The sequence below is a fragment of the Cryptomeria japonica genome, chromosome 11 (assembly GCF_030272615.1).
Source record: "Cryptomeria japonica chromosome 11, Sugi_1.0, whole genome shotgun sequence".
Lineage (NCBI taxonomy): Eukaryota > Viridiplantae > Streptophyta > Pinopsida > Cupressales > Cupressaceae > Cryptomeria > Cryptomeria japonica.
In genome coordinates, this window is record NC_081415.1 from 630,196,620 (window position 1) to 630,221,805 (window position 25,186).

The window sequence follows — 25,186 nt, forward strand, 5'->3', positions numbered from 1 at the left end:
GTGGACATCTTACAACCGGCATACAGGGATGCAAAAGCGGTTTTCGTGACTCCAGAGATGAGCATAGTGGATGCAATGGAAGAATTCACTACACAAGTTATGACAACTATTGAGATCACTAAAACATTATTGGAAACATGGGATAATGATTTTACTCAGATGAAGATTATTTTCAGTGACATTTTCTTGAAAATTGCAGTGAACACTCCTTGAAAAACTCTTATATTTTTGTATATTTAGTTTTTGATGCAAATTTTGATATTATATATATATATATATATATATATATATATATATATATTACTTTTCAATTGGGCATTGTTGTCAAAGGGGGAGTAGAAATATGTATGTGAAAATTTTGTATATATCATTAAGGGGGAGTAGAAATATTTTTGTAAGAACACTTAGTTGTAAATTTGTAAAAAAATTTAAGTGTTGCCATCAATGCTAAAGGGGGAGATTGTTGGCTTGATGATAATTTTTGCAATGGATGACTTTATGTGTTGTCATTAATGGCACATGTATACACACACATATGTTCACATTTTCATAGTCATCTTAGTTAAGACAAACTGGTACTACTCCTAAGTCTTTGTATTGCAAATCGGTATTATTTGCATAGTGAAGTCCAATCGGTTTTGAAGGTGTCTAACCGGTATATGTAGGAATGACATGACACCAACATGGAGATACTGTGGAGTTCATCAAAGAGGAAAATGGAGGACAATTGGTCTATGAGTTTGAAGAGGTTAACTCTTAACTGGTATCGGTGTTCCAATCTGCTTCACTGATTGTGTGATGTGTTATCACTGGTCATGATGAGTTATCCCTAACCAATAGATTTGGCAATAATCTATGATGTGCTATGAAAGATTGTCTAGATATACTGCACCTAGGAAATTGTGATGAAGTTCCTGAGCCGACATGAAATCTAATGTCTATATAATGACATTGTGATGAGTTATTTTTATGATGCGAAATACAAGTGATGAGTTGATGCGATTTACTGAAGGAGTTGCAGAGTATGTCGGTGTTGCAGGTTTGAGTGAGTAGAAGAGGATCTATACAAGAAAGATGTGCTATTTCTAGATCACACCACCTATTGTTTTCTAATCACTAGAATAGTTAAATCCTCTAACCGGGTAAGCTCTAACAAGCTTCATTGTACAAATCCTCTAACCAGGTGATCCATTAGTTTGGGTTTAAAATCCTCTATCGAGGTTACTCCTAGCAGGGTACTACCTTTAACAGGGTATAGCTCCTAATAGGGATTTGAGATCTTTAACATGATTTGCTCCTAGCAGAGTAATTTGGAGACCTTAACCAGTCAGTTACCTATTACTGTAGATAGTTAACTTGTGAGTCCCATCTCATCGTGGTTTTTCCCAGTTGGGTTTTCCATGTATAAACACTTGTGTTATGGTGGATTTTTTACTTGTTGTGGATGCTTTAGTATCACTTTGGATTGCTTGCATAGTTTTAACTAAACTGGTTAATTGTTTTTACCGATCTGTGTTTAGAGTGGTATTGTTTTTGTTGTCACGGATTCACCCGCCCTTCTCAGTGCTTTATAAGTCTATCAAAATCATGTTTATTTTGAAAACAAAAATAATAATCACTTTTGATTGGTGCAAAAAAATGATTAATTAAGATTAAGTGAATGCAATATTACTATCCTAAAGACAAGTACTAATAACTCTTAATTAAATTAATCATATCAAATAAAATCTGTAAGTAAAAATGTAGATATCCATGTTATATGACTAGTATACCTATCTTTACAAAGATATAGGTAAAGTACACCAAAAGATATCAGATTTTTTTATTATTCCACTTAAAAAATAATTATATTATTATATTTAATTAATATTAAATTATTATTCTATTTGGCCACCCACGATGTGATGGTCTAGGTTAGATATTTGTGACAATGATATTTAACACATGTTGATCTTAGCGAGTTGGGTCTGAGGCTGTGAAGCACACAAGATAATCATTCCACTTCACCACTTGTTGTTATAACATGTAATGAATAGGATGTATGTTCTGGAAGGATAGTGCCTTTACTATTTGTCACTCATTCCTTGGAAGAAGCCTAAAAATTTGAGCTCTTGGTTGTTAAAGAGTTTGTGTCTCAGCTTCTAAATTCTTAGCTAATAATGGAATCAACCCTTCGACTCACCTCAAGAAAGCATCAAATGTATTTCATAGCCTATATTTTACTCAATAGATGGATGAAAATAATTGTTATAGAGGACGATGTCGTAATCATGGCGATCAAGAAAATTATTGGTGATGAATTTCTCAAATTGGACCAGCATTTTCCGGTGAACACAGGCATTCAAATAATGTTTGTGTCCATTTTTCTCACTATAGGAGAGTCAAACCCCACTGCGATGCAGCTCTATCATCCAGTTTTTTTAGAGGACATTCTAGGGGATTTGAATGTTCATTTGAACCCCCTTTCTAGGCATCTCTCCCCCAATCACTTCAGACTTCTAAGAAATTTTTGCCTTCAAACCTCTGGCTCAAGGATCAAATGAGAGAATATTGACAACCCAAAATATAGGATAGTAGTCCTCTAAGCAAGCTTTCCAACTATAATTTTATTTCATTGTGAGTTTATTATGATCTTGTTTTTTAAATTTTACTAGAGATAGGTTTTTCACCAAAGATGAACTTCTTTGTTCAACACATTGGGAAAAATAGTAAACTAATTCAAAAAAAATCTTTAAAATATCTATGCACTAGGTATTGATGTCTTATTTGTAACAACAAAAAAAAATTCGATATATATAGAACAAGTTATGTGTTCAAACGTACACCTATGTCTAAATTATAATTAGTCCGACTTCAAAACTTAATAAAATGAAAAATATTCAACATTTCACTGTTGGATATTGCAGTTGCTAGGATATGTTGTTTTCATTGATGTCAACATATTCCTATGTTCTAGTATTGCAGAGATGGATTGATTGGTTGTTGCAGATGTGCTGATGCGTATTTGTGATATCAATAATGAAGTATCTCTAGTTGATTTAGTGTTGGTTTCATGATGATATGTGGTGATTTGATTGAGTTATGGAATCTGGTATGAAGATTGGTTTTTTAGTGTTTAGTGTTGTAGTGTTATGGTATTTGATCTGTTGTGCTCTGAAATGATTATATATTGAGTTGCAGATTTGGGAAAATGTTTGGGATGTTCATGTTGTTGGACATTGTTGCTGCTAGGATATGTTGTTCTCATTAATGTCAACATATTCTTGCTCCGGTGTTTGCACATTGGTTTATTGGGATCATGGTTTGATGTATGGAGTTTTTCTAGTATCATTATATCTTTTTGTATTGGTTTTGGTGATCTGGGAAGCTTAATTGATCATATCATATGATTCTGTTTTCATTTGTTTTTTTGATCAGTGCTTTGTAGAGTTCAGTATTTCCTCTGGTATAATCTAGTGTGATCAGATCTTGACCTGTGATTTTGAGATAGTTTTTGGGATGGTATTGTGTATCTTCATTTCAGATGGTTTGTGATTTGGTGCTCCCCAAGCTATCTTTCTTCATGACAGTTACTGTTGTTTGAGTACTCTTGAGTTTCAGATGTTGATCGATGAAGATTTGATAAGTGGTGTTGGTATAGCTATTATTGATGACTTCGGCATTCTTTCTGGTGTTTCCTAATTATGTCCTATTTTTTTTGATGATATGCATTGATCGTTGTACAAGTTTTTGGTGATTTTTTTGAACCGGTATTGTTCTTCGTGTTATGTTGTTTTCTTGGTGGTGTAGCATGTTGTGCTTGATCTTGGTGTGATTATTGATGGTGATGAGAATTTGGAAATTTTATTTAGGTCCATCTTATGTCACGTATATTATTATATTGGTTTCGTGGTCGATATTTGTATCGTGTGATGTAATTTTGTAATTATCAGTTGAGGGTTTAGCCAACCTTGTTTCCAAGGTTGATGAATTGTATAAATAGGTGATATAGTCATGTAATATTGGTATCGAGGTTGTGTCTACATTATCAGAGAGTTGTGTATGTGTGAACAAGGGATTCATCCTTTGTCATTGTGATTGAGTAGAGATTAGTGTAGAGCAAACAATTATGCTTAACCAAAACTGTCATCAGGCATTTGCAGATGCTATTATTGTAGTTCATTCCTTTCGGACTGCAGTCTGAATTGTAGTGTCCCTCCCTGATTTATCTTTTCCTCTTGTGCTTAGATAGACTATTTTATCATAGCATAGACCATCTTGTGATGCTTGGATTAGGCTATTGTGGATTTACATGTGATGTAGATGATTTATCTTGGATATTGGGCATATTATTGTGCATTGACACTATTATTTCATGTGGATGATGACATTATGGATTGTTATATGGTTATTATGATGATAGGTGCTCATTTGATGACTTATATGTATCTCTTTCTATGTGTTGTTTATATTCTTTTATGATGTTTTGAGGATATTTTATGATGAGATAACCCTATTTCATGATGTGATATTTATTATGATATGGGTTGATTTTTTGCGAGTGTCTTCTATTATCTTTGTGATAGGGACGATGTCACATCACTCATTGCAAGTGGGATGTGCCATTGCAATTCTGTATCACTTGCCTGTATTATATATATATATATATATATATATATATATATATATATATATATATATATATATATATATATATATATATATATATATATATATATATATATATATATATATATATATATATATATATATATATATATATATATATATATTGTGTATGGTCGCTTTGTGGATGCAGGATTTGTAGGTACTAGCTATCGACTCCACCTGGCTTCATAGGTCTGAGCGTGTCTTATCCCAATGGCAAGTTGATCGGAGATGACATAAAATCCCATTCTACACTCTAGGTTTAAGATTGATTACCCTTGTCAGTTTAGAATCTTGGCGTGAGTCGTGGTTAGTGTGTATAATGTTTCCTTTGGATTATTTTTATGGTGGCTTGCCTTGTGTAGTTTGGTTAATTATTAATTATTTTATTAAATTAATTTATATAATTTAATAACGTTAAATTAAAATTAAAGATTAATATAGTTTATAATAATCATTTAAATGAATAGTTGGTATAATATTTAATAATATGTATTGATAAATTAATATTAATATCATCATTTGGTAAGGAAAGGCTTTATTATTAATTTGAATATTTATTTATATAAATAGTCTTTGATTTATTATTGTGGCTTTAATTTAATATAGCCTTGGTTTATTTATTATTGGGCTTTTATATTTATTTGTGCCCATGATTTTATGAGTTGTTTATATTATTACTATTATTCTCTTTTTACTCTCTTGGGTTGTTTGGTAGATTCTTTCTACCTATCCTATTATCCTATTGGTTATATTTTTTGGTAAGTAAAGTAAATAATATTTTATTTTTCTTACCTTGGTTTTGAGATGGTTGGTAATAAATATATTATTTGGTAATATTTTGATTGGCTGAGACTTTCTATAGTTTTAGTTTTGATTTTATATTTATTTGTCTTCCTGAGGATGTTGTCAGGTTGGCATTTTATGGGATTTTCACTTGCAAAGTTGGCTAATCGAATACATTTTTGCTAGAATTGGATTTTGGATCTTGAAGGAATTTGGATTGCTTGGCTTGTAGATTTTTTTCATCAAATTCTTCTTTCTGCATATTACCAGGTTGGAGGTTTTTACTTCAGCATTTTTTATTTGAAAAGATTGTCTTCTTTGTGTATTCTCAAGAGATTTGGGGAAAATAATTTATTAGTATAGTTTTTTATAGTTGGCTTATAAAATATTTCCTTACATAAAATTTCACCTATGATTTAACTTTAGGAAATGGGAAAAATAATTTGGGGATACAGTTGTTGTCGTGAATATATGGCTCTGTATTTTTGTCTGTGATGGAGTCTTACTCTTTTCTCTCAATTATTGATCGAAATGTGTTTAGTTGTGGTTTTGATGGAATAATGTCTTGTTTTGGGTTCTCTATGGGTTGTAAGTTTGGTAACTCCATTTTTGTGAAGTTTGGGTATTTGTTGTGCAGTTTTGGAATGGAGAATTCTTCATGATTATTCTATGTTATTTTGATTTGTTTACGTATTTCTTTTGGTATTGGTTGGGCGTCACTTTTTAGTTGACTTCATGACTTGGAAAAATTCCCTTGATTTTTAATTTAAACTCGTAATTTTACTGTTTATCCGTGTTTTCTGTCGTATAATTCATATGCGCTAAAATAGTGGTCATATGCACTAAAGTATTTATCATATGTGCTATAAAAATTGTTATATGCATCATTTTGGTGATTGTATGCACTATTCTAGTGATTGTATGCACTATTTTGTCTTTCTTATGTGCCAAAACATTAATCATATATGTTGATTAATTAGTCATATGTGCTATAATAAGTATCATATGCACTAATTCTGTGTTGTCTATATTATTTTGCCTTCTAGAGTTTGCAGTTTGATCTTTTGGATTCTCAGTTTGTTTAGGGGGTCTGCCTAGAGGTTGTGTCGTGTTTATGAGTGCTCTTGGTTGTCCAGAGTAGAGATTTAATATAATATTTGATTATTTGTATAATCTTTGATTATTCATTTAAGTGCTCACTGCATTTGGAGATGCTATTCTTTCAGTTCATCTAATTTGGATTATTTTCCAATCTTTGTAAGGCAGTGAGCCTTCCTCACAGTTGTAGCCCTTCTTGTTTTTGAGCGGTGAGCTCTAGGTAGTGTGTTTGAATGCATGTGCATTCCCCATTGTAATATTTTCACATACTACTATAGACTATCATCTTATTATGGGTAGGTTCCCACTATGGTTTTTCCCTTAACCAGGTTTTCCATGTCAAAAATCTTGTTGTTGTGTGTGTTGTTGTTATTGTGTTTATCTTTGTTCTTGTTGCAATTGATCAAATTTGAAGTTGTCCTTAAACTATTTAATCTAATGAAAACTGATTCACCCCCCCACCCCTCTCATTTTTCCTTCATTGTTGTTTCCAACAATCACTATCAAACCAACTGTATGCACTAGGTATTGAGGTTACAAACCAAAATTCGAAAGAATTGAGTTTTTATCATTTATAGAAAAAAATTTATGCATTTCGGGATGCACATCACTCTTAAAACATGTTGTTTGTTGTAAAAAACTACTTTTCGAGAGAGATGGAAAAATCAATACAATTTTATTCAAAAAAAATTAAAAAAGATATATTTAGAATTTGCAGTGCAAAATGTGGACAAAAATATGTCGGTGCCCTTTCTTGTTGATAATTAGCCCTCCTTAGGGCCCATGATTGAGTGCAGGGGTGCGAAGGTGGTAAAGAGTCTCATTATGATCATGCAGGATATTAAGGCTTTTGAATTGCGTAATCCTATCATAATGAGAAATGTAGTATTTTTGAAGAAATGGCTAGGCTTGATGGCAACCAAGAGTGGAAATTGGTGGGTAGATTATTTGATTGTGGAAGGATATGAACCCTTCAAGGCCTCTAACATGGAACTAGAAACTTCCTAGTAAATGGTAGGTGGTATAGAGCAGACTTATATTGGAAGGAGGCATGGAGGCCATTCTGGTGGCATGGCTAAGTCGGGTGCTTTGTCTTTTAGGCCCTCTAGCCCCACTAATGGAGAATGTGTTTTCGTGGATCAGAGTCTCATCTAGCAAAAGAAAAGAAAGAAAATTTGAGTATGGCCAAGGATTTTGGATTTTGAAATTTTTTGTCACAGTCATACTGGGCCTTCTAGTGTCTATCTTAAGCCATGAGATGTTTTCTTCCAATGTATGTTTTATTCTTTTAAGCTTGATACTAAGAAGTGTATGTAGTTGAGAATTTTATTAATAGTTGGTCCCAACTTGGAAAGAAGTTCTCAGTCTGTAGTGTGGTCTATGGCTTAGCCTTCACAAGATTTTTGGGTCAAAATTTCATGGTGTGTTGTATAAAATGTATAGAACAGATGATTATTTGGGTGGATGTAAATGGCCTAGAGCCTATCTATGCCCCTACTTTTGCATATGTATACCATATATTGTTGGCATATTGGCATAATTGTTGAAGATATTGATGAACCAATATAAGGACTGTTGGTGATGATATAGTTGAGATGTTGTTTGATGACTTGATGATCAGTTTGTGTTGTCATTGATGCCAACTATGGTTACATTATTCTATCATGCTATCTAAGTGGTCTATGATTGACTAGAAAGCTATGGAATGGATTTGACAGTTAATTGGAAAATAGGACTTTAACTAGTAAATGTGAAACTATGTTATGCTTAAGTAATTGGATCTAGAGATTGATTAGGAATTTAGTGTTGCGGTTTGGAGTATGTCTTTGTAACATTCTAATGAGGTTATGACCAGAACCACATCATGTTTTGGCTATCAAAAGTCATGTTTGTGATTGACTGATGTATATTTTGTAGGATTTTAGTAGGGCTTAAGAATCGGTATTCAAATCTTATAACTGGTAATAATTTTGAGTTCGACGGTGTATTACATTATGTTTGTAAGATGGTGATGACGTGGTTGAATCTACATGAAGTGTTTAAATGCTATTTTGGTGTGATCAAAGAGTGAATTTCTTGGGAATGAGAGAAGTTCTTAGTAGAATGAGATAAGGGTTTGAAAGTGTATCAGATCAATGTGCGGTGATCATTCAACGGTTGTAATTTTCTTGAAATTTGTTGTAATGGTCTATATGATGATTTATAAAGATCTGTGATGATCTGATGTAAATCTTAGGGTTTTGTAACTGACTAAGTTGTAAAGTCTATTTAGGGTAAGTCTATAATGATTTACGGTGTTGGTGATCAAAAGAAGAGTGTGTGTCCAAACTAGTGAGTGTGTCTGCAAGAGAGAAGTAGATTGGAGCAGGAAAGGATCTATACAAGAAAGCAAAGAGTTCTATTTTTTAGATCATTCATTTGTTGTTCCCTAACAGTTGCAGCAAACTCAAAATCCCTTAACAGGGTAGGTCCTGACAGGCCTGATTGTATAAATCCCTTCACTGGGTGACTCATTAGCTTGGGTTCTAAATCCTTTCACAAGGTTACTCCTAATAGAGTAAATATCCTAACAGGGTTGAGGTAAATCCCTTAATCGAGGGACTCCTAGCAGGGTCTGTTCCTAATCGGGCATAATTGTAAGCTCCTAACCGGACTAGGCTCCTAACAAGGTGCATTCCAAAAGAGTGCAAAAATCTTGTGGGTACCAATTCCCGCCGTGGTTTTTCCCATTTGGGTTTCCACGTGAAAATCCTAGTGTTTATGTGTTGCTTGATTTATTTTGTGTTAAGTTGATATCTTTCTATTACATGCATGATATGGAACACTAAAATGAGAAGTTTGATAAATCTAATTAGTAGATTGATTTAGTGGCTACCAGTATTGGTTATGATTTGTTTTGGTGAAGTATTGATAATTTTGGTTTAAGATTTCAGTTTGGTGTTAATACTGATTCACCCCCCCTCTCAGTATTAACCGAATCCTCTAAATAACAACTGGTATCAAAGAATTGGTCCTTTGTGTGCAAAAGCTTAACTGCTTGAGGAAAAGATCCGAAGGAGGGTCTGAAGTTTACTAAGGACAACTACACAATATGGAAAGAAAAAATGAATATTTATATCAAAGGTATGGGTTCTCATTTTTGGCAACATGTTACTACTAAATATGTACCCCCTACTGGTCCTCTAACTCTAAATCAGCTTAAGGAACAACAGGAAAACAATTAAGCACTGTAAGCTATTGTAAGTGCACTGTCTGATACTGAATACATTGATGTACATGGATTAAAAACTGTATTTGAAGTTTGGGAGAATTTAGAACTAATCTATGGTTGTGATAAACATGTTCAAAAACCTAGGGAAGAGAGTCTTAGAGGTAAATTTGATGATATGAGAATGGTAGAAGGTGAAAATATAGCTCAGTATGGACAAAGAATCAAAGAGGTTGTTGGTGGTATTAAAAGTGTTGGAGGAAAGATTTAAGATGACAATGTTGTAAGTAAGATGTTGAGAACTCTTTTACCTACCTATGCTATAAGAGTTTTTTCTATTCAAGAGTTAAGGTTAGTAAGTAGTGATAAAGTCACTGTTGATTCTCCTATTGGTAAACTGACTGCATTTGAATTAAATAGTTTTGATAAGAACATTTCTAAGACATCTAAATCAGCTTTTAAAGCATTTGTAATCAATACACCTATGAGAAAAGGGAAAGATGTATGTCATAGTTTGTTAGTCCCAATCGGTGCTGAGAGGGGAGGGGTGAAACAACACTTTATAAGTTTTTCATAATTAAAACTTTTAACTCAAATCTGCAATAACTTACTATTCATCAATACACATAATTACTGCATAAGAATATGCATGCAAGAAAAGATATACAGTGACACCAAGATTTATCTCATGGAAACCCAAATGGGAGAAAACCACGGTGTGAGTAGGAACTCACAAAATTTGTACTCTTCTAGAGTACGCCCGTGAGGAGCCATCCCTATTAGGAGATTACAAAGACACTATTAGGTGCCAACCAATTAAGGGATTTTGTTTAAGGCATGTTAGTGCCCTTACCTTGTTAAAGGTAGCCTAGTTAAAGGACTTAGGAACATCAATTAAGATGTCACCCGGTTAAGGGATTTTAAAAAGGAACCTATTAAAGTCCACTCCGTTAAGGGAATTAAGTTGCAATGGTTAGAAAGCAATAGAAGGATGATCTACTGGAGTAGCTACTAATAGCTTGATCGGATGACAATGAAAATCATACTCTATCCACACCGGTTGTGTCTTCTCTTCATAACACTGGTTTTCTTCTTATACCTTCAGCTCTGCACTTTATCGGTCCTCTGACCCTCGGCTCTACACTCTATTGGTCCTCTAACCCTTGGTTCTATACTCTGTCGGCCCTCTAACCCTTGGCTCTACACTCTACTGATCTACCTCATTGTAAAGCGGAAAAATCGAACCCTAGGCGTTCTCCCCTCCCCAGCTCCGAGGAGAGGGAAGGGAGAGTTACTAGGGTTGATGGTTTTCACTTAGGGGAGACTTTACATTCAAAAGAGGGGTTGAAACCCACAAGATCCAATCCCACGCAATGCAAGATTAGATTCTATATGAGTTTCAAGGGTTGTGATAGCAAGGATACCCTCTTTTGTAAAGAATGTAGAAAGATTGATTGAACTAGAAATGCATGTAGAAGCAAGAAAGATTCACTTATAAACAGAGATAGGGATATGATATGAAGTTGCGGACCTGGAATTAGCAGTAAAATGTTAGGATGGTGCTGTTCTGCAAATTTGAGCGAAAGTTGATGGGATGATGGCGCCCGGTGTGCACACAGTCCTCCGAAAAATCCGTGTTTATGAGTGCTCTTGGTTGTCCAGAGTAGAGATTTAATATAATATTTGATTATTTGTATAATCTTTGATTATTCATTTAAGTGCTCACTGCATTTGGAGATGCTATTCTTTCAGTTCATCTAATTTGGATTATTTTCCAATCTTTGTAAGGCAGTGAGCCTTCCTCACAGTTGTAGCCCTTCTTGTTTTTGAGCGGTGAGCTCTAGGTAGTGTGTTTGAATGCATGTGCATTCCCCATTGTAATATTTTCACATACTACTATAGACTATCATCTTATTATGGGTAGGTTCCCACTATGGTTTTTCCCTTAACCAGGTTTTCCATGTCAAAAATCTTGTTGTTGTGTGTGTTGTTGTTATTGTGTTTATCTTTGTTCTTGTTGCAATTGATCAAATTTGAAGTTGTCCTTAAACTATTTAATCTAATGAAAACTGATTCACCCCCCCACCCCTCTCATTTTTCCTTCATTGTTGTTTCCAACAATCACTATCAAACCAACTGTATGCACTAGGTATTGAGGTTACAAACCAAAATTCGAAAGAATTGAGTTTTTATCATTTATAGAAAAAAATTTATGCATTTCGGGATGCACATCACTCTTAAAACATGTTGTTTGTTGTAAAAAACTACTTTTCGAGAGAGATGGAAAAATCAATACAATTTTATTCAAAAAAAATTAAAAAAGATATATTTAGAATTTGCAGTGCAAAATGTGGACAAAAATATGTCGGTGCCCTTTCTTGTTGATAATTAGCCCTCCTTAGGGCCCATGATTGAGTGCAGGGGTGCGAAGGTGGTAAAGAGTCTCATTATGATCATGCAGGATATTAAGGCTTTTGAATTGCGTAATCCTATCATAATGAGAAATGTAGTATTTTTGAAGAAATGGCTAGGCTTGATGGCAACCAAGAGTGGAAATTGGTGGGTAGATTATTTGATTGTGGAAGGATATGAACCCTTCAAGGCCTCTAACATGGAACTAGAAACTTCCTAGTAAATGGTAGGTGGTATAGAGCAGACTTATATTGGAAGGAGGCATGGAGGCCATTCTGGTGGCATGGCTAAGTCGGGTGCTTTGTCTTTTAGGCCCTCTAGCCCCACTAATGGAGAATGTGTTTTCGTGGATCAGAGTCTCATCTAGCAAAAGAAAAGAAAGAAAATTTGAGTATGGCCAAGGATTTTGGATTTTGAAATTTTTTGTCACAGTCATACTGGGCCTTCTAGTGTCTATCTTAAGCCATGAGATGTTTTCTTCCAATGTATGTTTTATTCTTTTAAGCTTGATACTAAGAAGTGTATGTAGTTGAGAATTTTATTAATAGTTGGTCCCAACTTGGAAAGAAGTTCTCAGTCTGTAGTGTGGTCTATGGCTTAGCCTTCACAAGATTTTTGGGTCAAAATTTCATGGTGTGTTGTATAAAATGTATAGAACAGATGATTATTTGGGTGGATGTAAATGGCCTAGAGCCTATCTATGCCCCTACTTTTGCATATGTATACCATATATTGTTGGCATATTGGCATAATTGTTGAAGATATTGATGAACCAATATAAGGACTGTTGGTGATGATATAGTTGAGATGTTGTTTGATGACTTGATGATCAGTTTGTGTTGTCATTGATGCCAACTATGGTTACATTATTCTATCATGCTATCTAAGTGGTCTATGATTGACTAGAAAGCTATGGAATGGATTTGACAGTTAATTGGAAAATAGGACTTTAACTAGTAAATGTGAAACTATGTTATGCTTAAGTAATTGGATCTAGAGATTGATTAGGAATTTAGTGTTGCGGTTTGGAGTATGTCTTTGTAACATTCTAATGAGGTTATGACCAGAACCACATCATGTTTTGGCTATCAAAAGTCATGTTTGTGATTGACTGATGTATATTTTGTAGGATTTTAGTAGGGCTTAAGAATCGGTATTCAAATCTTATAACTGGTAATAATTTTGAGTTCGACGGTGTATTACATTATGTTTGTAAGATGGTGATGACGTGGTTGAATCTACATGAAGTGTTTAAATGCTATTTTGGTGTGATCAAAGAGTGAATTTCTTGGGAATGAGAGAAGTTCTTAGTAGAATGAGATAAGGGTTTGAAAGTGTATCAGATCAATGTGCGGTGATCATTCAACGGTTGTAATTTTCTTGAAATTTGTTGTAATGGTCTATATGATGATTTATAAAGATCTGTGATGATCTGATGTAAATCTTAGGGTTTTGTAACTGACTAAGTTGTAAAGTCTATTTAGGGTAAGTCTATAATGATTTACGGTGTTGGTGATCAAAAGAAGAGTGTGTGTCCAAACTAGTGAGTGTGTCTGCAAGAGAGAAGTAGATTGGAGCAGGAAAGGATCTATACAAGAAAGCAAAGAGTTCTATTTTTTAGATCATTCATTTGTTGTTCCCTAACAGTTGCAGCAAACTCAAAATCCCTTAACAGGGTAGGTCCTGACAGGCCTGATTGTATAAATCCCTTCACTGGGTGACTCATTAGCTTGGGTTCTAAATCCTTTCACAAGGTTACTCCTAATAGAGTAAATATCCTAACAGGGTTGAGGTAAATCCCTTAATCGAGGGACTCCTAGCAGGGTCTGTTCCTAATCGGGCATAATTGTAAGCTCCTAACCGGACTAGGCTCCTAACAAGGTGCATTCCAAAAGAGTGCAAAAATCTTGTGGGTACCAATTCCCGCCGTGGTTTTTCCCATTTGGGTTTCCACGTGAAAATCCTAGTGTTTATGTGTTGCTTGATTTATTTTGTGTTAAGTTGATATCTTTCTATTACATGCATGATATGGAACACTAAAATGAGAAGTTTGATAAATCTAATTAGTAGATTGATTTAGTGGCTACCAGTATTGGTTATGATTTGTTTTGGTGAAGTATTGATAATTTTGGTTTAAGATTTCAGTTTGGTGTTAATACTGATTCACCCCCCCTCTCAGTATTAACCGAATCCTCTAAATAACAACTGGTATCAAAGAATTGGTCCTTTGTGTGCAAAAGCTTAACTGCTTGAGGAAAAGATCCGAAGGAGGGTCTGAAGTTTACTAAGGACAACTACACAATATGGAAAGAAAAAATGAATATTTATATCAAAGGTATGGGTTCTCATTTTTGGCAACATGTTACTACTAAATATGTACCCCCTACTGGTCCTCTAACTCTAAATCAGCTTAAGGAACAACAGGAAAACAATTAAGCACTGTAAGCTATTGTAAGTGCACTGTCTGATACTGAATACATTGATGTACATGGATTAAAAACTGTATTTGAAGTTTGGGAGAATTTAGAACTAATCTATGGTTGTGATAAACATGTTCAAAAACCTAGGGAAGAGAGTCTTAGAGGTAAATTTGATGATATGAGAATGGTAGAAGGTGAAAATATAGCTCAGTATGGACAAAGAATCAAAGAGGTTGTTGGTGGTATTAAAAGTGTTGGAGGAAAGATTTAAGATGACAATGTTGTAAGTAAGATGTTGAGAACTCTTTTACCTACCTATGCTATAAGAGTTTTTTCTATTCAAGAGTTAAGGTTAGTAAGTAGTGATAAAGTCACTGTTGATTCTCCTATTGGTAAACTGACTGCATTTGAATTAAATAGTTTTGATAAGAACATTTCTAAGACATCTAAATCAGCTTTTAAAGCATTTGTAATCAATACACCTATGAGAAAAGGGAAAGATGTATGTCATAGTTTGTTAGTCCCAATCGGTGCTGAGAGGGGAGGGGTGAAACAACACTTTATAAGTTTTTCATAATTAAAACTTTTAACTCAAATCTGCAATAACTTACTATTCATCAATACACATAATTACTGCATAAGAATATGCATGCAAGAAAAGATATACAGTGACACCAAGATTTATCTCATGGAAACCCAAATGGGAGAAAACCACGGTGTGAGTAGGAACTCACAAAATTTGTACTCTTCTAGAGTACGCCCGTGAGGAGCCATCCCTATTAGGAGATTACAAAGACACTATTAGGTGCCAACCAATTAAGGGATTTTGTTTAAGGCATGTTAGTGCCCTTACCTTGTTAAAGGTAGCCTAGTTAAAGGACTTAGGAACATCAATTAAGATGTCACCCGGTTAAGGGATTTTAAAAAGGAACCTATTAAAGTCCACTCCGTTAAGGGAATTAAGTTGCAATGGTTAGAAAGCAATAGAAGGATGATCTACTGGAGTAGCTACTAATAGCTTGATCGGATGACAATGAAAATCATACTCTATCCACACCGGTTGTGTCTTCTCTTCATAACACTGGTTTTCTTCTTATACCTTCAGCTCTGCACTTTATCGGTCCTCTGACCCTCGGCTCTACACTCTATTGGTCCTCTAACCCTTGGTTCTATACTCTGTCGGCCCTCTAACCCTTGGCTCTACACTCTACTGATCTACCTCATTGTAAAGCGGAAAAATCGAACCCTAGGCGTTCTCCCCTCCCCAGCTCCGAGGAGAGGGAAGGGAGAGTTACTAGGGTTGATGGTTTTCACTTAGGGGAGACTTTACATTCAAAAGAGGGGTTGAAACCCACAAGATCCAATCCCACGCAATGCAAGATTAGATTCTATATGAGTTTCAAGGGTTGTGATAGCAAGGATACCCTCTTTTGTAAAGAATGTAGAAAGATTGATTGAACTAGAAATGCATGTAGAAGCAAGAAAGATTCACTTATAAACAGAGATAGGGATATGATATGAAGTTGCGGACCTGGAATTAGCAGTAAAATGTTAGGATGGTGCTGTTCTGCAAATTTGAGCGAAAGTTGATGGGATGATGGCGCCCGGTGTGCACACAGTCCTCCGAAAAATCCGTGAAACGAAGGGGGATCTATTCGTCTCTACACAAGGATTCCAGATCTTCAATTACAGCCGCGTACCTACAACCTACACACAGAAAAGAGAGGACGATTGGGGGGTTAGGGATGAGGGGTTTGCCTTTAGGTCAAACCCCAGTTTTGGAATTAACCAAGAAATGAGAAATTGCTCTAAATGTAAATGATTGTAATGTAAAACAAGTACTAGTACCTTGTTGTAAGAATGTTTGTATTCTTACATGCGAAGGTGTAGATGTTGTTGTATGTTGTATGTTGTATGTGATATGTGATCTCCTCTTCAATGGTTGAATCCTTGTCTTGAATGCAACACTTAGCCTTGAATGGAGACTTAAAATGATCAATTGCTTGAAGGAATGCTTGGATGCTTGAATGCTTGAATGTTTGAGTATCGTTTCCACGTCTTGTACACATATGTCCTTCCTCTCTTTTTCTACCTCCCCAAATGGGAGAGGAAATGTCATTTATATACTTGTCAATTAGGGTTAAAAGACTGATTTTTCTGACCTTGGGCCGACCAGGAAGTACTATTTTCCAAATTGCAAACATAAAGACCCGAAGCCCCATAGGACACCGGGCCCAAAATAGGGCCAGGGACCAGGGCGCTGGGCGCCCTGGTCCTGAAGGACCAGGGTGCACCAGGGCGCTGGGTGCTCTGGTCCCACCTCCCGGGATAGCAGGGTACAAGGAGGGATCAGGCAGGGTGCTGGAAAAATGCAGTTTTTGATGTTGTGGACAAGTTTCGGGGTCTCCATTCAGGTTCAGTGTTGCGTTGCCATCGTGAAGACCCAAATGCGGTCGCAATTGCAAGTGTCACAATTTTAGGACGCTACACTCATACAATCTTTGCTCTTCTAAATCATTTAGCACTTCCTCTCACTCTACTCTGCACTTTGGATTGCCTTCTATAGGATCTGCTCTTTGCAAATTTTATGATCAAGAATTTTTGAATGAACTCAAAAATACTTTATATATTTTCTGTCATCACCTTCAGGTGTTTCCTTAATCAAAGCAATCATAGATTTTAGAGGATTTCAAATTCAAAATCTCCCACTCTTTCTCTGCACACCCTGCAACAATTCCACCAATTGCTCAACTAATTATGTCACCACATTCCCTAAAAATAGTGAATTCTGGATCAAGTTCAGTCTTTTAAATGCGAACCAAAAAAACCATAGGTAATCATGACCTAGCTACATGGTGACTGAAGTTGATTCCACCAACCTTTATTTTGATGCAGACACAAGCTCACCAACTCACCTTTTCCCACCACAACTAAATAACTGATCATCACTCCGAGATTTTAGGCAAGCACCTATCTTCCTTCTACTTAACCGGTCTACTGGTATACCACTATTCTCTTCATTGTCGGTTTGCAGTGCTTCTATCAAGTCTCTTCTTATTTTTTCCAATGAATTTCCAATTTTCATACAACCTCAAGCCCTCTTTCTTAAGTCATCTTTTGTGACTTTATTATCATCATAATGACCAACCTAAAGATTTGACCTCAACACCGATCTTCTTGAGTAACAAACTGGTTAGCTTAGTTTGTCTTCCCTTGAGTTAATTGAACCTTGATCACTTGTCTCTTATGTTGTCTCCATGTTGTTTACAAGTCATCACCTTTGCTACTGAGATACACCATTCCATTGGTACCACTCCACTAGTCAGTGTTAGACATCAATGATAAATCTCAACAAATATACTAGTTTTGGATTAACCGGTTTTGTCAATGCCAACAATCTCCCCCTTTGGCATTGATGGAAACACTTTTGAATCTATCTTATCAGTTGCTCCTGCCTATACTTTTGCTCGGAGTAAAGAATATCTCCCCCTAACACTGGCAATACTCTATTTCAGCAACTACAACTCAACACTATTTACCATCAACAACTTCAGCTCAAACACTATAAACATATCTCCCCCTTTGAAAACAATGCCAAAAATGAATTTCAATATACTTACAAGGCTGCTCCACCTAACTAGAGCAATCCACACTTATCAATCTATTCTTAGAGTTTTTTTCATAGAGAAATCATACGAGACTGATATAGGACCCTGTTGACTTACTTAACTGCAGGTAGGGGCATCACCCCTAGCTTACCTCTAAGATATTCAAAGGTGTCCTTCTGTAGTGGCTTGGTGAAGATATCAACCACATGTTCTTTTGTTGGTATATACTCCAACCTCACTTCCTTTTCTTGAACCTGTTCTTTGAGGTAGTGATATTTTATAGCTATATGCTTTGTCTTGGAATGCATCACTGGATTCTTGGATATGTCTATAGCACTGGTGTTGTCATGGTGAATTAACACAGGTTTAGTTACCTTTTCTTGGATAGCTTCCAATAATTGCTTGATCCATACTATTTGTGTGCAATTGATTGCAACAGAAACATACTCTGTCTCAACTGTGGATTGAGATATGCAATTTTGTTTCTTGCTTGTCCAAGACACAATCCTATCTCCAAGAAAGAATGCACCTCCACCAGTGCTCTTTCTATCATCAATGTTTCCTGCCCAATCTAAATCAGTGAAGACACTTAAGCTGAAGTCTCCCTTATGTGGATACTAGAGACCATACTCATTAGTCCCCTTTAAGTATCTAAATATTCTCTTGATTGCCACCATATGAGTCTCTTTCAGATTTGTAACAAATCTGGCAACCAAGCCAATGACTTGTGCTATGTCTGGTCTACTATGTACTACATACTGCAACTTACCGATCATGGATCGGTAAAGTGTCTCATTCACTTCGTGAGCCTCATCATTTTTGGAGAGCTTGCAACCTATAACCATTGGAGTTCCAATAGGTTTGCAATATTCCATTCCAAAAGTCTTCAAGATATCCCTTATGTACTTGGTCTGGCTGATGAATATGCCATTCTTTAGTTGTGAGACATGTAGGCCAATGAAGAATTTTATCTTGCCGATCATGGACATCTCAAATTCTTTCTTCATTTGTTCTACAAAACCTCTTCTCATCTCATCATCTCCTCCAAAGATGATGTCATCTACAAAGATTTCAGCAATTAGATGTTTTCTTTCATCTCTGGTCTTCAGATACAGGTTACTATTATCACTGGTTCTCTTGAACCCTATGCTTAATAAATATGAGTGCAACCTCTCATACCAAGCTCTTGGTGCTTGTTTTAGCCCATATAGAGCCTTCTGCAACCTGCATACCATATTTCTTCCATCTTCTGATGCAAACCCTTTTGGTTTCTCTATATATACTTCTTCCTCTAAAACATCGTTCAAGAATGTCGATTTGACATCCATTTGGTAAACTTTGAAATTTTTCTAAGCAGCATAGGCTAGTAAATTATGACCCCTTCCAACCCGGCCACTGGTGCAAAGGTTTCTCCATAGTCCAAACCTTCTTCCTAAGCATAGCCTTTGTAGACTAATCCTGCTTTGTTTCTTACCACTTGACTGGTTTCATCCATTTTGTTTCTAAACACCCCTTTGGTACCTATTACATTTTTGTTTTCCAGTCTGGGCACTAGAGTCCTATCATTTTTCTCAATCTGCTCTAGTTCTTCCTCCATGGCTTTGATCCAGTCATCATCTTTTAGGGCCTCATTTGCTATTTTGGGCTCAATTATGAAGAGTAGATAAGCATTCTCTCTTTCTCTTCTTTTGGTCAATACTCCTACATCTTTTTCACCAATGATATTTTTCAGTAGAGTGATTGTTTTTGACATACTTTTCTAGTACTGGTTCATTTCTTGGAGCTTCTTCTACCGATTGTGCAGGTTCTACTTTGCAAACTTCTTCATTTGCCACTTCAACAGGATTCTCTTCAGTAGGTTCCACTAGTACAGTGTATTTGAACCCTTTATAATCCTCTGGTTCACTCTTGCTATCCTATTCATTCTTCTTAGAGAACTCATCTACTCTAACATTTACACTCTCCACAATCTTACCAGTCCTTTTGTTCAAACACTGGTATGCTTTACTCTTTGTGGAGTAACCTAAGAAGGTTCCTTCATCACTCTTAGGATCAAACTTTCCAGAGTACTCATCCCTCTTGATATAGCACCTGCTTCCAAATACTTTGAAATAACAGACATTGGGTGAGTATCCATACCATAATTCATAGGGAGTTTTATTTGTCCCTTTCTTCACCTATATATGGTTCAAGGCGTACACAACAGTGCTTACTTCTTTTGTCTAGATTATATGTGGGATATCCTTCTGTATCATCAGAGTCCTAGAACAATCAATAAAAGTTATGTTCCTTCTTTCAGCAACCCCATTCTACTGAGGTGTTTTGGGTGCAGACATCTATCTCATAACCCCCTGTTCATAAACTCTTGAGAGGTGAACTCTCCTCCTCTATCTAATCTCAGACATTTTATATTCTTGTTGGTTCCTCTCTCTACTCGAGCCCTGAAGACCTTAAACATGTGAAAGGCTTCAGATTTTTCTTTCAAGAATACAACCCACATTATTCTTGAGAAGTCATCTACAAACAACATGAAATATCGGTCTCCATAGAAATTCTTGGTTCTCATAAGACCACACAAGTCTATATGAACTAAGTCCAACACATTTTAAGATAAGAAGGATTTGCTACTGAAACTAGACTCGGTCAACTTTCCTAGTTGGAATTCTTAACACAGTATTTTTTTAGGTTTTTCAATATTTGGCATGCAGGAAGGAGAAAATATAGAGTAGTATAGAAAACTTCAGCTTATTCCACATCTGAAAGGCTATTTTCAAATTTTAAACCTCAGCATACTCATTGTCAAATAGAGTGCTAGCAATCAGATCCATAGTAGCAGTGTTGTCTTGCCTTTCTTTGATCCGATCTGGAGTGAGAGCCCCTATAGGTTCATTGTACTCTATGAGTACATGGTTCTAGTATTGTTCTCCTAGGGTTCTTAGGTAGAGTTTCAATCTACTGCACCATAAGGTGTAATTCTCCTTAGAGAACTTAGGACTTTCCATTCGCATCATCTTGGATCTTTCCTTAAGTTGTTAGGCTCTTTTGAATCTAAGGACCAAAGCTCTGATACCAATTGTTAGTCCCAACCGATGCTGAGAGGGGAGGGGTGAATCAACACTTTATCAATTTTTCACAATTAAAACTTTTAACTCAAATCTGCACTAACTTACTATTCATCAATACACATAATTACTATAGAAGAATATGCATGCATGAAAAGATATACAGTGATACCAAGATTTATCTCATGGAAACCCAAATGGGAGAAAACCACGGTGTGAGTAGGAACTCAAAAAAATTGTACTCTTTTGGAGTACGCTTGGTAAGGAGCCATCCCTATTAGGTTCCACCCGGTTAAGGGATTTTTTTTAAGGCCTGTTAGTGCCTTTACCCTAGTTAAAGGACTTAGGAACATCAATTAAGATGTCAACCGGGTAATGGATTTTACAATGGAACTTGTTAAAGTCCACCCGGTTAAGGGATTTAAGTTTCAATGGTTAGAAAGCAACAAAAGGATGATTTGTTGGACTAGCTACTGATAGCTTGATCAGATCACAATGAAAATCATACTCTATCCACACCAGTTGTGTCTTCTCTGCACAACACCATTTTTCTGCTTATACCTTTGGCTTTGCACTCTGTCGGTCCTTTGACCCTTAGCTCTGCACTCTATCAATCCTCTAACCCTCGACTCTGCACTTTGCCAATCTACCTCATACACTCTCTACTCTGCTAAATCTTTTAGCACTTCCTCTCACTCTACTCTGGACTTTGGATTGCCTTCTACATGATCTGCTCTTTGCAAATTTTACGATCAAGAATTTTTGAATGAACTCAAAAATACTTTATACATTTTTTTTCATCACCTTCAGGTTTTTCCTCAATCAAAGCAATCATATATTTCAAAGGATTTCAAATTCAAATCTCCCACTCTTTCTTTGTGCACCCTGCAGCAATTCCGCCAACTTCTCAACTAATTCTACCACCGCATCCTCCAAAAATAGTTACTTCTGGGTCAAGTTCAATCTTTTGAATACGAACCAGAAAATCCGCAAGTAATCATGGCCTAATTGCATGATGAATGAAGTTGACTCCACCAACCTTTAGTTTGGTGTAGACACAAGCTCACCAACTCACCTTTTGCCACCGCAACTGGATAACCAATCATCACTTTGAGATTTTAGACAAACGCCTATCTTTCTTCTGCTTAATTGGTCTACCCATATACCACTACGCTCATCATTGCCGGTTCATCCCTTGATGCCAGTTTGCAGTGCTTCTATCAAGTCTCTTCTCTTGTTTCCCAATTTGCTGATTTGCATACAACCTCAAGCCTTTTTGCCTAAGTCATCTTTTGTGACTTCACTGATCATTTTGAGTAATAGACTGGTTAGCTTAGTCTATCTCCCCTTGAGTTGATTGAACCTTGATCACTTGCTCTTATGTTGCTTCCATGTTGTTTACAAGTCATCACCTTTGCTACCGAGATACACCATTCTACCGGTACCACTCCACCGGTCAGCGTTAGACATCAATGACAAATCTCAGCAAATATACCAATTTTGGATTAACCAATTTTGGCAATGCCAATATAGTTTGATGAATACTAAGAGGGGGGGTGAATTAGTATGCCAAAAATTACTGTACTTGAACACTTTACTAGACTACCAGTAAACCTATAAAATAGTTTAGCAAATAAACTGGTTAGCACACATGCAAACCAAATAGCAAATAATGCATTCACCCACAGAAGCACAAACACCATAACACAAAAGATTTTGACATGGAAACCCAAATGGGAAAAACTATGGTGAGATGAAACTCACAACTAACTATCTGCAGAATAGGAACCAGACCGGTTAAAGTCATACAATGTTCTTTACTAGAATAGATCCCGTTAGGAATCTCAATCTCTGTTAGGAGATAAGTCCGGTTAAAGACTACCTTGCTAGAGGATTTTAGATCCACAGATGTAAACCACCTTGTTAGAGGATTTACAAAAGGCTTTTGGGCCTACCCGGTTAAGGGCTTCAGACTTGTCAAAGATGTGAGTAATCAACGAGTGATCTAGCAAATAGCATAGATTGCTTGGTTAGATCCTTGATAGCTCATTTCTAATGCATTCCAGCATTACTTCAGTCTTCAACACATTCACTCTCTACCTCTTCTCATAGACCTGAACTTCTCTTCTATATTCACACTCACAAAAACTCATTAACCACCTTAAACACTAGCAACAACCTAAAACCCTAGACATGATGTCCTTATCAAGGAATCTAATTTCATGTCGGTCCAATAGGATTACAATACAATTTCCTAGGTTCAATGCATCTAGACATATTTGGTAACACGACACAAAAATCACCGCCAAAGTGTCGGCACCGCCAAACAATCGGTGGATGGTAACTCATCACAGAGTATTACCGGTTCATATAGAATACCGGTTTAAGCAAAATACCAGTTGCCGGTTTGACAAAATGAAGACTAGGAAATATGAGTTGTGCCACTTCATTCCTTCATACCGCTTGAGATCCTCGAACCGCTTGGGGTCTTCATACCGCTTCAAATCGGTAAACACTTTCTACAAAACACCGATAGTCTAAAGACTATAATACATCATACTAGTTGGAACAAATACCGGTTGAGCTTTAACTCATACATACAAAAAGTGATCTCAAATCAAGTGTGTGTCCATCAATGACAATCACAACATCAATCATAAAAAATGCCAACATAGTTATGACTGCAAATCTAGTCATGGCGATAGAAAAGGAGATAATAATGATGAAGACCATCTGATGGAGTTTGAAGCTCTTCTGGCTAATAGACTTCCAAGAGGCACTGGTAAATATAAAGTTAAACTACCTCTTAAGTGTTTCCCTTGCAATAAGATTGGAAATATTGCTGCAAATTGCCCTAACATTGATAGTAAGGATAAGTTTAGGAAATATAAAGGAAAATGGAAGAAACAATGCTATGTTGTAGTTAATGAAGGTGTGACAGATGAAGAATCTGAAGATGATGAAAATGAGGAGATTGTCTTTGTTGCTTTGAAGGAAGATCTGACTGATGAAAAGTCATTGGTATCTCAGTTTGACTCTAGTGATGAGTGGAGAATAGACAGTGATTGTTCACATCACATGACTGATGATCAGAACAAATTCATATCCCTTGAAGAGTTTGATGGCAGTGTGGTAAGATTTGGTAATAACTCACCCTACATGGTAAAAGGTAAAGGATCTATTTCACTGAATGGTAAGAGTAATTCAGATGAGTTGAAGGTTTAAAACATAACTTGTTGAATGTTGGACAACTAAATGATAAAGGATATCACCTTGAGTTTAAAAAAGGAATGTGCAGGATCATGGGATGCAATGGAGATTCGATAGATACTGGTAAACAAACTAGAGGTAATCTTTTTCATCTGAATATTAATGTGAATAGTTGTTTGGTGGCTAAAATTGAAGATAGTTGGTTGTGGCACAAAAGGTTTTGTCATGTCAACTATGATAATTTGATAAAGTTCAGCAAATCAAGTATGGTGAGAGGTATGCCCCAACTTGTTAAACCAGATAATGTGTTATGCAAAGATTGTCAGATGGGAAAGATGACTTCGACGTCTTTTGAGTAAATCTTTTTCTTCATAGCATATTCTTGATTTAGTGCATATTGATCTACGTGGTCCTATAAGGACTATAAGTTTTTATGGTGACAAGTATTTAATGATTTTCACTGATGATTTTTCAAGGATGATGTGGGTAACTTTCTTGAAGGAGAAATCAGAGGCATTCAACAAATTCAAGATCTTTAAAGCCCTAGTTGAAAAGGAAACTGGCAAGAATCTGAAGTGCTTAAGATCTGACCGGGGTGGATAATTTACTTCTGATGAGTTTACTAGGTATTGTGAAGAACATGGAATAAAGAGATAGATGTCAGCACCTAGGACTCCACAACAAAATGACATTTCAGAGAGGAGAAATAGAACAATAGTGGAAGCTGCTAGAACA